The 12,300-nt window shown below is 49.0% G+C and overlaps 1 protein-coding gene across 1 annotated transcript in view; it reads left to right on the plus strand.

The window, feature by feature from the left end:
- LOC149351799 (protein qui-1) overlaps positions 1 to 12,300 on the plus strand; it is a 484,090-nt gene that overhangs the window by 165,838 nt on the left and 305,952 nt on the right. The window contains exon 2 of the mRNA XM_089581130.1: positions 8,204 to 8,284. The gene's annotated coding sequence lies outside the window, so the exon portion shown is untranslated. The remainder of the gene's footprint in view (positions 1 to 8,203; positions 8,285 to 12,300) is intronic.

A 12,300-nucleotide genomic window follows, 5' to 3' on the forward strand; every position in this document is an offset into this window, starting at 1 on the left:
CTGCCTCTGCTTCCGATATATTGGACAATATTTTGGGCATGCTCTTGCATCGTTCACGCCTGCCCCCGAATATTTTCTGAGATACGTACGTGGACGATTGCTTTTGTGTCCTACAAGCATCGGATGCCTTTACCTTACATCGGAAAGCATGAAAAAAAAAGAGTAAAAAGACGGAACACAGCGAAGAGACGGGGCACACACACGACGACTGGACTAACAACTGTGCTTTATTGAAGGACACAGTCTCACAGGAAAAGGTGACAAAGCATGCGCAGCTCAGTCATCAAAAAACTGCATTCTAAAGATAAGCCTTGCTCTAGCGCCGTTGCGAAAGGAAGGTTGGTTCCTTGTGCATAAGGGAGATAGAAGGATTGCTGATGCAATCATCCCCTTGCGTACTAACGAGGAACGCTTCGAGGATTTCGCGCTCGAATTTTCCCTAATGTCAATAATGTAATTTTTCCTAATGTCAGTAATGTCAGTATTGTTGGCAGAGGCAAGGAATGAAACCACACAAAAGCGTGGTTGCATCACTCCTTCGGCGGCAGGAAATAATCTGCACCAGATAAGAAGACCAGACTTCTGACTCGAAGTACATGCGTCGCAATGTGTCTATTTTCGGCTATCCTGGACTTTTTATTGATTCTGTGGAACGTCAACTTACCCATCCTGCGCTCCGTCCGACCCCTGGCACTCAGAATGAGACCTGCACCCGCACACGTTCCGGGAATCAGTGAAAAGCTGGCACCTATACTACTACTATGACCTTAAGACTGCGCATGTGCCGATCCGCAAGCTCAGGACCGAAATAGGGCCGGTGAAGGACAAGGTAAAGAAAGAAAAATTCCCAGGTGTCTTATCTCTAACCCCATGTTCCCGTTGCGCAGCTGTGCATATCGGCGAGACAGGGAACTTGAAAGAAGACTGCGGGAACATAAGAACGATGTGAGGAATCGGCCTGTGGATTTGAGCGCGTTGGTCGAACATTCGGTATTTACCAGCCACAATATCGACTGCGGACAGGCCAGTTTTCATGAAGCATCGCGGCTCTGTCTCGAGACATTGATTATTCAGACTACAGCGCATACGCTAAATCGCAACGATGTAAATCTGCCACCAGTGTATCCAACATGTATGGGTTCTGTCATGCGCCGTATTTAAAGCATTGCTACTACGTTTCGCGTGCACTGTAAACAAGGGTCCCGTTGTTAAAGTTAATTTTTCCTTACGTGCTGTACCAATCGGACGGGCTTCCGTCACTCTTGACTTCAAGCCTTGGAACTCCATTGGCTGGTTAACCCTAAAAAAGAAAAAAAAGGCAATAAATCTGTTATACCTCGTACGCAGCACGATTTTTTGACCCTGAGTGGACCAGGCGCGAACAGAGGGCATGCATGGCCAGGCGCTGCAAGTGGAACTTGGCGTAAAGACGTCTGCAGTTAAAATAATCCATGAGTAATACATTGCTTGACAACGTGTCTGAATTACGTTACATCATTTTGTATGCTTCCCAGAAAAATATGAAAATACACATACAAAATGTTTATTGTCTTGTTTTCGACCTTGACATGCACAGAGCCCACTAATTTTAGTCTATAGAGCACAGGAACGGTACACTGTGGAGCATAAAAAATGGCGTATGACATATTACCATGGCCGCCGAGCTTTAGAGACAGTGTTTTCGAGAAAGCTGGAGAAAATCTATAACAGGATAACGCAAGGCATATTAACGCTCAGCTGCTGTTAGATTTCGCAAGCTTTGGACGAGCATGTCGTGCTCACTATACTTAGAGCTCTTGATCAGGTTTTTTTTTTTTTTTCCCAGAATGCGGGGGTGAAATTGGGGTGATATTTCTTTAGCTCAAATACGGGTAAGACTCTGGTTATTCAATAAAAGGTTCAATATATTCGGGGTTTATCTGGTGAATTTTTGGAGCAAAATAGAGTATACTAAAAGCGCTTATTTTTGTGAGAGCAATAAATTGCTGCATTTTTGGCCGCTTGTTATTCTTAGCACGGCCTTAAACAAAGCCGTGCAATGAATAAAGTTATAAAAGAGGTTTAAAACCATCCTTTAACCGGAAACAGCCCTCTGGAATAAGTAGAATATATCCCCTAGTTTTCATGAAGTGTCTTCGGCCGTGTGCACTGGAAAATTACGTTCTCTACAAGACGGACTTTCAGGGTAGAGATCGGGTTTAACCCGGTAATTAATAAATATATTCTGGTTGCAACAAACGGCTAAAATCGGCCTTTGCAAGAAAATAAAGGACTCTCTATACTGTGTCAATCTCCCCACTTATGTCCGTGCCGACGATAGCGTCCGGCGGCAGGCGAGTAACGGACTCGCCGCGACGAGGCTTGCCCACCAATGTTCGGTTACTGGAAGCATATTTGTTTGCCTTAACTGCTTTGACTACGAAATAATCTTTAGTACGTTTATTATTATCGTCTCCTGTCGGTGTCCTTGCGGCCAGAGAAAAAAAGAAAACGAAAATGTATTTGGTAAAAAAATAAAGACAGGTTCGCCTAGATATTCTTGTCTCAAGCCCGAAACATTCCCATAGCATGAGATTAAGCATGTGATGCAACGCAGTTATTTTTTCCCTGGTGCCTTTATTTTTGTTTTTTGTTTTTCGTTCGCGAAGAATGCCATCCAGCGAAAAGGGTCCAATTTTCTGGCGGTGTTGTGAAGCCCTTCTTGCGCAATTCGAGAACTCCTTTTTGAAGAATGAGTACCTGACAGCGATTCTCGGAAAAGCGGCTCTCTATGTCGTGTGGGCGGGAGAGACGACAATGGCGCGCGCCGCATAAATGGCGGCGGGCGATCCTCCCAGTTCACTGTTCCACGGGATCCGTCGTCCGGTGCTGCCCTCGTCTGAGGGGAGCAGACGCACCGGGGAAGGAGCGTGGTGTGCTGCCACAGCTTTTACGGATTAAAGCTAAATCCGTTTCAGGAAGTTTAAGCCGCGGGGGTCATTTAAATGAAGTGCCGGGACGGGTTCAATCTGCCTGCCAGGGTTGTAGAAGCCACTGAACCGGGGTTTCGCCCCTCATCAGGTGAGAGCGAAATTTAGCGGGGACGGAACACTTGAGTGAGGCAATTTATATAACTCGTAGGTAGAGAGCGCCGGGTTTAAGGGGAGGTGGCAGTGAACGGTTGTGGATTGGGGGCCTGTCGCTATAGGCGGCAAGGAAGAAGGGCCCGACGGTGGCGTTTATTTGCCGGCGCGCGCCCTGCGTAATTGCGTCGCGTGTGCGTTCGTGCGCGTGGGCAGCAGGCGGCGCGCGTGTCGCCCGAGGGGCTCGTTGCGCCTGTCCATTTGGGGAAAGAATAACGCGTGCAGGGGAAAGTAAATAATCGCGGGAGGGGCCAGCGCAACGAGGCCCACTGCACGCAGAAGAAGCACGCGCGCGCGAAGTCGCGGTAGATGAACCGGCTGCGGCGCAGCGCTCTCCGTGGCTGCCGCGCCTGGCGGCGGGGCTATACTGCAGCAGCGCCGCGGGACCGGCTGTGCGCCTGCAGTCCCGCGCCGTAATGGAGCGGCGGAAAAGGGTGATTAAGTCCGAGGCAGAGCGTGGCCTTCCGGCCGGTTGCTGATTCTCTGTCTCTTGGCGGGATTAGCTGCCGACTGGCGCGCCGCTTCAAGAGCCGCTGTGATGACGGCCGGGTCCTCTCGGTCCCTTCACCAAAGGACGGCGTACAGCGCACACATACACCGCGCACGCACGCACGCAAACGTTCGAGCACGCGCGCAGACAGAAATACACATTCCGTCCGGAGAAGAAAACGAAAGGGAAGAAAGAGGCGGAGATGAACGGCAGAAAAACGAAGAGAACGGTGAAAGCGAGCTCTCGCACAGGCAGCAAGCAACGAAGACGGCTCTCCCGGGAAAGTGTCTCATTCTCCCCGGCTGCTGAGGCGGCGCTGCATTCAGCATGGACCCTGAAAGATCATTCTGCGCAGCCGTCCGCTCTTTCATGTTGCGTTGTTGTTTCTTCCATGCGCCGCTTCGTTTTCGGCTGTTTGTTCCCCGCGAAAGTGGGGACTCGACTCTTGCCGCTGTTTCATTTTCCCGATCGCGAGTGTTCCCGCTTGCGTTCTGCCTTATCGAGCTTTTACCTTTTCCTGGATGCGTTCCAACAAGTTGCGGCTCTCGATCACGTCGAAGCGGTGCGCTTTCGGTCCCCGGAAGCTCGTCATGTCTAAATGTCCTTTGTTGGACCTGGTGCCGCAAGGGTGGCTTTTCGAAAGAAGGGAAAATGACGATTTATTGCGTGAGGGCTCTTTGCTACGGCAGATGTGTTGCCGCTGGGAAATTGAGGGCCTCTATTGTCTCGTTCAAATCAGACGCGCGCGTGTGCTCGAGAATTTCGTGACCGGAATTGACGACTGGCAGTGCAGCGGCACTTATTTTGTTCCTTTCACTCTGTCTTCTGCACACTGCCTATTCATGCGAGCTCCCGGAAAGCTTCACGGACACACTCGCCAAAAGTACGCCGAAGAAGTCAAGGAAAGGCTCCGGCGGCCCTTCCGACCTTTTACTGAATAAAGGGGCCGAGTTCGCAAAAGTGTTCCCATATGCTTCAGCAAGCAGGAGCGGCGGCTCGTGATTAAGCGGCGCGGCGCCTTATGCAGTGTTCTTGGCTATTGTGCCTGACCAATGTGCCTGCCATTAGCGAACCATTCTTAATATTCGACCACCCGGGTCTTTTTAAAAGCGCGCGAAAAACTTTGTAGTTAGGCGGTTCTGCACTTCTCCTCTGTGGGAATGTGGTCGCCTCGGCTGGGGTCGAACCCGGAACCTTGTGCTCGGTAGAAGTACAGCATGGCATCTTAACCACTGCAGTGGACAACGAAACGATCTTGCATACCGGCAGATTTGGACACCACCGGGAATCTGGCCTCGGATTCCACGCAGTCTGGAATGAAGTACCTGAGCGAAGGATTTCAAGTATTCTGGAAATAAGTGCCTTGGTCAGGGACCTAGGCTGGAGCAATCAATGTCAGCATGCATTTTTATAAATGTGAAATTTAGCGGGGACGGAACACTTGAGTAAGGCAATTTATGACTCGTCGGCGGAGAGCACCGGGGTAATGGGAGTGAAGCATATTGGGCTATTAGCGTGCTCGCAGGCTGTCATCAAGCACTTTGCGAATCTTCCCCAGCTTCAAGCATCATAACCAAGCAAAGAAGGAAAAATATTCCACTATTAGGAAATTACAATGTAGACACTGCAGAGGCTATTTCCTGGTAACCTTATCCCAAGGTCAAAACATGATACACTCTGGATCCAGTGAAAAAATCTGAGTTCTATCCTTTTCATGTATTCTCAACGCGCCATGAGTGCCAATGAACTACTAAAAGCGCTGAGCTACGCCTAAATTCGAGCACAACGAACCGTTTTACGTTACAGATTGATACTCACAACCAGGCGTACCAGGTTACCGGGCGATAAAAGAACTGCAGAAATATACCAGCGGTTTCATCTAAGATGTCCTGAAATTTAAAAAACAAAGGCTTTTGAACATAGAAAAGCGATGCTTTCGGCATAGTATTACCAGCGGTGTAGCGCATTAGAATACAGTTCCCCATCCATTAGGATGGGGAACTATTATTGAACGGTTAACTATTACTGTCAGCCTCCTTATTTACAGAGAGGCACGTAGCCCACGGTAAGTAATGTGCATAACAGTTTTTAGAGTTTCAAAAACGCAGTAACCGTTGACGCTGTGGCCCAACAAATTTTACCTCCATCGTGCTAAAATACACAAGTTTTCGTAAAGCTTGCAGGCAAAACAACCCCTCCAGTGCACGCTATTTTTTCTCGTCTAGAAATACTGTTGCCATCCTTCCACGAAGGATCGTAACTGTAAAGGTAAAGCTCGTGTGAGTTCTCAGTGACATAGAAAACCAGCACTCCACCAAAGAGAATTTTCTTTTCTGGGGCATCTAATCCGCAGCAATGAATCTAATGCTAGAAGCACGAGTACGGCCTCGGCACCACGGGCCCGGTTTCAAAAATTTCCCCTGCATGAAGTATATCCATCGCTCCGAGACATCCTAGAGTTGAGTTGAGTTGAGTTGTTGTATGCTACAGGTGGAATTAGCCTTGCTTATTCTTCCGGCAATTGCTCCACCGTAGCGTCACTTATATGTTAATAATGTCCTAACACCGGTCAGATCTGCCCCGCTACGCACACAGTCTCTTATAATAGAACATAGGCCACTCCCGCAGTCACCATCTATGCACACATTCACTCACAGCACAACATTATCCACTCCAGAAGTCACTATCTATACACATATTCAGTCACAGTAGAACACAGTCCATTAGAGAGCCACCATCCATGCACACAGTCACTCGCAGAATAACATAGACCACTCCAGAAGGCACTATCTACGCCCACGTTAAATCACAGAAGACCATAGACCATCCCTGCTGTCAGCAGTTATAGTCAAGATCAGTGTCCTGCAGGAATGTTAAACGAAGGCGTGAAGCCTCTCTTCTGCACGTCTGGTTTGCACTAGGGTAGATAATGTCCTGAACTGTACTGTGAAGAGCTCTTGTCCTCTTGAAGGAAGCGAACATCACATATCTTTCCGCGTTGTACTCTGAGCAGTACATAATATAATGTTCTATATCCCCCCACACACCACATATAGAACATAGCGGAGACGCTGACAAGCCCGTCTTATGCATCCAGGCAGGAGTACGAGCAGAGCCCGTTCGAATTCGATGTAGTAGAATGACCTGGGATCTTCTCAGACCCTTGGTCATACATGGCTTCTGGGCGCACTTCACAGGGTACAGACATCTTACGCTGTCGCCTTGTTGGACATTGCAGTCGATCGGGGCACGGGCTTCACAGCTGTGTCACAGATCGACCTTACGCAAGAGTACAACTTCGTAAAAGTGGTCCCCGCGTCTTAAATCGGCGTTGGAGTAACACGTACACCTGCATCAAGCGAACTGCATGCAACTGCTGCTCGGGCATCGGGATCCATTCCTCCGTTCCTCTTTCTTCACCCACACCAGTGTCGCTGTTTTGCGTGGCTTCTGCCTCCGACCGCCCTAAGTGCGCATCCACGCCAGGTCGCGAGAGTCCTTTCACAATGCCAGCCAAGGTTCTTATGTACCGCAGTTTCTTCACCAAATGTAGAAGCTATGCGGTGGTGTCTCCCCCGCACTTGGAAGGCGGTGCGTTCGATCGGCACACACCTCTCGGCTGCTGTGAAGGTGGCAGCTGCTGCGCAGTAGCCACCGAACAGGTCAGCCCGCGGCAACGTAGTCTGCCTAGAAAAAAAAAAAGAGAAAAGGAAGGAAGAAAAAAAGGACCCGATATTCTCGTCTCCGCTTCTACAAAGACCGCGTACTGACAATGGAAACCGATTCTGGGCATCGCGCGAAGGTGTCCTGTTGCGCCTTCGTTTGAATGGATTCCAGCAACAGGGAGGCTGTATCGGCTTTGCATAAGGACCGGCCAAGATAGAAGGACCCAAAGGGAGGCCTTCTCGCTTTCGCGTCCGACCTTATTTCTACCCCGCTCTGCGGGCGCGGCGCGCATCAAGCGGCCTGCATAACGACAGTTTGCTCCGTCGGCGAACGCGAGGACAGCGTCTGACTGTGCCACCTCCGCCACTCGTCGCTGCGATTTAAAGTGAACGGAACGAGGCCCGGGGCGTGCGCGGTCGAGAAAAGAGAGCGAGGAGGAAGAAAAGCGCGTGGCGACGCCTGAATATTTGAAGAGGTTTTGCTGGAGACCGAAGCTCGTTTGGTTTGTTCTCAAAAGTGCTCGGGATAGGACCGCACTGATATCCACGAAAGCCACTGCTGGGCTCTTATTTTTCAGGGACTTTGTTGATCTCGGAGGTGGAGTGGTGGTGCTGTTGCGTAAATGGGACGACGGCCTATCAGAGTGAATCTATTCTACCTGACAATTGAATTTCTCCCCAATGCAATGTATTCCTCAGATGGACACGTTTACGCAGTGTACCGCTCTGAATCCTCGCACATGCTCATTTCTATAGGGGCTTTGGAACTGCCTTGGTCGGTGGCTTGAGATCGTCTCTTGTAATGCTAGTCCTAGATGGAATCTAAAATCGATCTTTGCTTGTCTGTGCTCTCGACTGCTCAAAGTGCGATGGTGTATGCTAAGCCAGTTCCTTCATGTTGCTTCTCATTTTCTTCTGCTCAACAGGATCCACTCCTGGCACGCCAGATGGCCACAGCTTGATGGTCAGCGCCGAGTAGAGAAGCCAAGTCATCGCCGTCGATTCAGGCAAGAGATGTTCGTCATCGTGCATATCGACAAGTGAAGGTCTTCATCTGTCAGAGAGAAAGCTTACAAAGGGATGCGGGTGCTGGATGCTGCATGACAACCAGCACTTGTATCCTTGTTCTGTGGCTTTACCTCTTTTAGTTGCGTTGTATTCCGTCCTGGTGAATGAATTGTTCCCCTACCTGTGCTGGTTTTCCGTGAAGGCAATGTGCAGTAGCATACTTGTGGGAATTCGAAATACCGATCGCATCCTTTGCAGTTCTTCTGGAAGAGGTAAACACAATACGTGGCTGATTTACGTAAAGGCTGAAGCATTTTTAAGCAGATTGAAAAAATAGATTGGCGGTGCTTTGCGATAAAATATTTTGTTTGAAAACCGCACGCGTTCAGAATAAGCGACAGCCTGCGAGCGGACTCGGAATTCGGCATTATCTCGCTGTGGGACACTTTCTGAGCAAAAATTTTATTGAAAACAATGTTGCCGATGTCGAGGACCGAAAAGCATAGTATCTGAATGAAACTGGTTTCGAAGACATAGAACAACCACGGGTGAACGATGTTACGCTTTCCTAAGTTTCCTTGCGATTTCCATAAGTGTTACTGATTTTTTTTTTTTTTTTTGGTTTCCGGCATCGATGAAAGTTCAATCCCGGTCAGGCATTTTTCATGTTCCCTTATTTACAGACATAACCCTGCAAACGGACGGTAACTCTGGGAATGGACGGATGTTGACACGGCCAGAACGGTCACGGCGGAAGATCTTGTAAAATTGAAACCTGTTCAAAATGCCCTAAAATGTTACCAGTTTTCATAATGCACGTGGGCGTTTGCATCCTAATTTCACGTCGTGCACACTGTGTTCAGAAGCCTGCCAACTAACTCTATATTAGTGGCTGCAACTGACGAGGCCAATGTGTCATTGCGCTTTTTTGTACGTAACTAGGATAGTCATCAGCCGCTGCTCAGAATTTACCTCTGGTAGCTTCTGTGCCGGCGGCTTTTCGATCTGCTGTGTCGTTTTTGCATGCTGCTCCCATCTCTCGAATACTGCACATTCATTTTTTTTTTTTTAGCTACCAGAAAATTTCGCATAGTTGGCACAAATCTGCCAGCGCTAAAAGGGTAATAATTGTATGGTCGTTGAGTTCGAACAACCAGCGAACGGGCTGGCTTGTTTGCAAAAAGAGGAAGGACCGCATTTAACTAAGTCGCACGCGCTTATACTGGCCGCAAATATAACAAACCCTCGCTTATTACGGAGGAGTGTAGTGCGATCGTCAAAATATGCATTACGGCAGTGGCAAATTCTTCTCAGGTACAACGAACAACTGTGGCTGCACAACTTGGTTATAGAGAACGAGAAGGCGCCGTAAATTCGCAGCCGAATTTGCAAAACTCTCTCTTCCAGCAATCGCGGAGACCGAACAGCGTCTCTCAGGCTCCGCGATACCGCCCCGGAAATAACATCTCAACCCCAAAAAACAATAAAAGATGGAATTCATACTATAGGTAACCGCCCGCCAGGCGCGCGCCGATGACTTACAAGGTTAATCACTGCTGCGTATGCGCCGACTGGGCAAAACTTCCCGAGTGGAAGCAGAAGCGCAGTGGGTGCGAGACAGTGGCAGCGTCAAAAGCGAAGCTACTCCGCATGGTCTCGGATCAACAACAGCAGCGCTCTGAGAAGTTTGAATGCCTTGATGGTCACGTGGTATGTGTCGCCTGCCTAGTCGGCTCCACCTTCTGTGCTGCTACCACGTGCAGGCAGCACCACAGGTAGCAGACAGCGCAGCTGGTACATTCTGCGCGCACGTTCTCTGCGCCACTTTCGTGGCTGCATGGGCCCAGGAACGATAGATAACGCTGTCGAAAGCACACGTGTTCATACGCGTGTAAATTTGTAGAAATGCGTCACTGATGCATAGCTGGCCGGGTGTTGCGTCCAATTACTAGGCTCGTGGGAACGACAACATCGCAGAGCCGTGGTCTGACGAAGCCGCTGTACGCAAAGTACTAGCGCTCCCCTACCGCTAGGAATTTGATTTATTTGGCCGACCTGCCACCGGCTGCCGTGGACGCTTCAACCGCGATTTGCTACATCCCGTCCCCAAAACAGATTGTTGGTAGCAAGGGTGTCGGCAAGGAGAACATGACCGCCTTGTGGTGCCTGGAGAGCGTGGAAAGCGCTGCAGTCGGCTTGGCTTTGGAGAAATGGACGCACATGACGCAGTTTTGAACAAGTGAACACAGACGGACTTTTAATTTTCGGCTGTAATACGCGGGGTCCACTTACTAGAACAACAGATACCACGAAAGCACTGCGTGAGACCGTTAGGTTCCTTATAAGTGGGCTTCGGTGCCTTTTTTAGCGCGATGACGATGCATTCGCTTAAGAATCGTTGGGCAGGCGCTATTCTAAATTGCTATGGGACTACGTGTCCGAAATTACTGGTAAAAAATGTCTCGCACGATTATGAAATTCGGTTGCTTTCAGCTACACGCCGAAAATAATTTCACCGTTTTGCATGTTTTATATTTAGACAGATCCAGTGAAAAAGCTAGTGCTACTCACGAAGCTCTTCGTTGTGGTCGATAGATTTGTACACGTATCGATACAAGTGCATTCGAAATTACAAACAGTTTTCGGAGTAGCGCATCGGTCGGCGCACGGGAGCCGACCGGATGGTGGTAACCCTGAAAGGAGGAGGAGGATGGTTATCGTGGTAAGAAGAAGGTATGGCGAGAGCGTAAGAAGGTGTAACCGATGGGTGGTTGCCATGGGAACCAACCGGAGGGTAGTTACACTGGAAGGAAGAGTGTGCGGCGAGAGCGTAGAAAGGCGTAAGCGGAAGGTGGTTACCACGGGAACTGTCCGGAATGAGATTACCACTGAAGGAGGGGGATGCAGCGAGGGCATTGCAATGCATAACCGGAGGGTTGTTACCACGGGAGCCATCCGGAGTGTGGTTAAAGTGGGAGGAGGAGGGAGAGTATGCCCGGAACGGAGGAATGTAGCACGGTCCATCTGCGGCAGCTGCCTCGAAACCCGGCGCTCGAGGAGAAGGTCATTGGTGGCGCCGTGTGCCTAGAGTGCCGGTCTGTAGGGGACAGCTAGGCGAAAGAGAATATGTGTGGAAAAACACAAAAACGCTCTCTCTAACTATACAGATACGAAGTCGCTCTAAGATTCTCTGCCTCAACAAAGTGTGAAATATGAATACATTAACAGCTGTCGCTAAATCTCCCCTTTCATACTGGTAACATCCTGCCATTTTTCTTTCTCGCTATTCGCAGTTATATTGCAAAAAATAGTGGAATAAACTGCATTGTATTGAATCATTTAAATACCGACAACTTGGCCGCAGCTCACTTTTTAGCGGCCATATGTTCATGGCGTGTTGCCATATGCAAAAAAAAAATAAAGAAGAAAATAGAGGAGAAGAGAGAGCGTATGGCACGTTACGCTAAACGCATAGTGCAGATAATATTGGGCAAATGTCAGCTGTACTGCGGAGATTTCCTTTTTGCCCCAGTGTGCGCTGTGCACTGCTGCTTTTTATCTGAGAGCGCGCTATGGCAACGGCCAATGTCACGTGCACACAAGGATGTGGTGTTTCAAGCGAAGCTCTTTCTAGATGGCCTTAAAGGTACGGAGAAAGAAGAATTTAGTGAAATTCGAATCAAGGCCAAGGAATTCACTTCAACTAAATGCGTTTTTTAATGTATTATGCATATAGGGCACCTGATTAGGAGCTCCAAGTTTCACAAATGGGCACTCTAAGCAAAAAATGCGATACAATTGTTGAAGAAACGCGCACCATCTGATCGGGCATTATTCCGTTAAATTTAGCGCGGGAGTACCGGTCTGAACATCTAAGCTCAAACTCCTTAAGGTCGCTAATTATGCGACATTACAACGTTTTTCTTTTCTTAGGGCAGATTCGTGGGCCGCATCTTAGGACACAAAAATGAAAGGTTGGGGGTTACAGCCCGACTTTCTTTATGAGCTGTGCAGA

The sequence above is a fragment of the Amblyomma mixtum genome, chromosome 3 (assembly GCF_055824585.1).
Source record: "Amblyomma mixtum isolate Tamu chromosome 3, ASM5582458v1, whole genome shotgun sequence".
Classification (NCBI taxonomy): Eukaryota; Metazoa; Arthropoda; class Arachnida; order Ixodida; family Ixodidae; genus Amblyomma; species Amblyomma mixtum.